The sequence below is a fragment of the Acomys russatus genome, chromosome 15, assembly GCF_903995435.1.
Source record: "Acomys russatus chromosome 15, mAcoRus1.1, whole genome shotgun sequence".
NCBI classification, from domain to species: domain Eukaryota; kingdom Metazoa; phylum Chordata; class Mammalia; order Rodentia; family Muridae; genus Acomys; species Acomys russatus.
The window spans coordinates 39,674,528-39,677,245 of NC_067151.1; positions in this window are offsets into that span (position 1 = coordinate 39,674,528).

A 2,718-nucleotide genomic window follows, 5' to 3' on the forward strand; every position below is an offset into this window, starting at 1 on the left:
GAGGGGTTAACTAGACTAGGTAGCTTCCAGGCATGTCTTTAAGGAGTTGTCTAGAGTGGGTTAGGTAGAAAGATCTACCTTAACTCTGAGGTCTTGGACTAAGAAGGAGAAAATGAGCCAAACACTGGCATTCATCTTCTCCTGCTTCTTGGTTTCAAATGCAGTGTGACAATGTGACCAGCTGCCTCAAACTCCTGTGGCCTCAATGTCCCCATCCAGATGGACTTTTCCCTGGAAATTTAAGTCAAAATATACCCTCCTTAATTTTCTTGTATCAGAGTATTTTCTCATAGCTACAAGCAAGCAATTAATGCAATACACTTCCTAAGGACAAGGAACATAAACTTTTGGTCTGAAAAAAGTATTCTTATAAATATATAACCCAATAAAGCCTCTGGTACAGTTAGGTTTTAAAGCATGGTAGCAGAAAGAGTAATCAGAGAGATCAGATACACTGATCAGAGAGATCAGATACACTGGGATATCTATGCTAGAAATGTTTGTTCTCCAGTCTCTAAGTTGCAACAAAACCTTTAAGATGGCCTTCAAACATTCTGAGATCTTCAAGTCACCAAAGATACACACACACACACACACACACACACACACACTGTGTCTGTCTCTGTCTCTCTATATCTCTCTCTGTTTCTCTCTCTCTGTCTCTCTGTCTCTCTTTCTGTCTCTGTCTCTCTCTCTCATTCTATTCTAGACACAATAATAGTGATACCATTAAAAGTAGGGGCCTGAAGGTAGACAGTGGGTACTTCATTTTGCCTTTAGCCATAGTTTGCTTAGCTGAATAATGATAATTCATACCACTTGACTGATGTCTCATGGGAACTTAGAAAAGGAATCCACAAATAGTGCTTAGCAGAAATCGTCACCTATAGCAAATATCGACACAGAAATAAAACTTGCTGGCAGTACATTCTTATTTACCTTAGATTATCTCATCCTTACTCTCTGCTTACATACAAAATTCTAGGTTTACAAAAGTATTATGTCTACAAAAGCTATTAAATCGCCCTTGGGTTTCTTCTTTGTTTGTTTTTTCTGCTGCAAAGTCTGTTGCATTTTAGCTCATGATCCTTTGAGAGAAACATATCATTGTTCTGTGGTGTGAAGATATTACCTTTGGTTTTATATTTTAACTATATTCTTCCGTGACTGAAAGAGGCTTGAAGCTTTTGTACTTCATTTGGAGTTTATATAAATTTATGAATGATAAGATGATACTGTTTATGACTTCTGAAAGCCCTTAATCTCCATTTTTTCAAATGCAATTTTTCAAAGCTACAATTTTGAAAATATTCAGGAAATAAACATTGAAGGAATAAGCCTTACTTCAGCTCCATATTTTTTTATTACTTGTGTTATGGTTTTAATATGAAATGCTCATAAAATTGTTGAGTACTTGTTCTTCAGATGGTGGTGCTAGAACCTGAAGGAAGGAGGTTCCTGGAAGCAGGTCCTTAGCCTTGTTCCACCCAGCTCCTGTCTTCTCCTTCCCCGCTCCCATGATGTGACCAGCTTTGCTCTGCCATTCTTCATGTAATATGCTTGAAGTGAAAGACAAACAAATCAATCCTTAGTTGATTTATACCCTGGTGGTAAGCATCTGACTAACAAAGATAGCTGACACCAAGAGTGGGGTCTTTGCTGTCATCACTCCAGACATCATGTTCTTTGAGCCTTTGGACCTGGTTTGCAGGAGGACTCTCAAAGGGTTTGGAATTTAAAGGCAGAAGAGAATTTAGTGGGAGATTCTCATAGAAGGTCAGACGACTTAATGCTGATAGGCATGTGAAAGAAGAAAACTACACTCCTGAGGTTTTGTAGAAGGATGAGGACAGGATTGGAAGTAGGCCTAGGATCCATTTACGTCAACAAGATTGCTACATTTTCTTTCTCTTATGAGCCTTTTAAGGATACTAAGGATAAATGTGAATAATTAATCTGGTAGAGAAATTTTTATGACAGTCCAATATTCAGGCTGTGGCATGGTCATTGCTATTTCTCTATGGCTATATTGACAGTAAAAATTGAGAGCCAAAGCTAAGCACGTACATCTGAAAAAACTTAATCCAGAATGTACCGTGCAATATTGAAGCTAAGGCAGGTATAATGTTGAAGATCAATTCACTAACAGGAAATCATATACTATGCTTTAGAACAACAGTAAAGATGCCTAAAAGGCATCTTGGGAATTTCTCAGATCCCACCGACTATAAGTTCAAAAGTGTAAAATGTTATATTCGTTTGAAAAGATTTCTCTTGAGAAGAGAAACTTCATGAAATTCTGTAGTCATGTGGGGCTGCCTAAGAAGTTGACCCATAAGGATCTGATTCACCCTACGCAGTTCCACAAGTACTCAAAGGACAATACAAGGGATGGTCCAAGTGTGTCTAATTACCAATCAAGCCAGCAGAAGATGTTGATATTAACCGTGTGGTACCATTTCTGTAGGCATGTAAAATATAAAAGCCACAAGGTTATGTGGCTTCTACTCATATTTCAAAGGAAAGTCTAAGTTGTTAGACAATGTGTGATGAGGGCTGAAGTCACTATAAACAGCTTCTGAGGTGATACAAAGTTCTGAAGGTAAAGCCTTAGTTACGCTGGAGATCTCAGGGTGTTGAGAACACCAAGAATGTGTTCTCCTTTGCCAGCAAAGCTATAGAGATGAAATGGAACTCCACCCAAGAGAAAGGCTATGT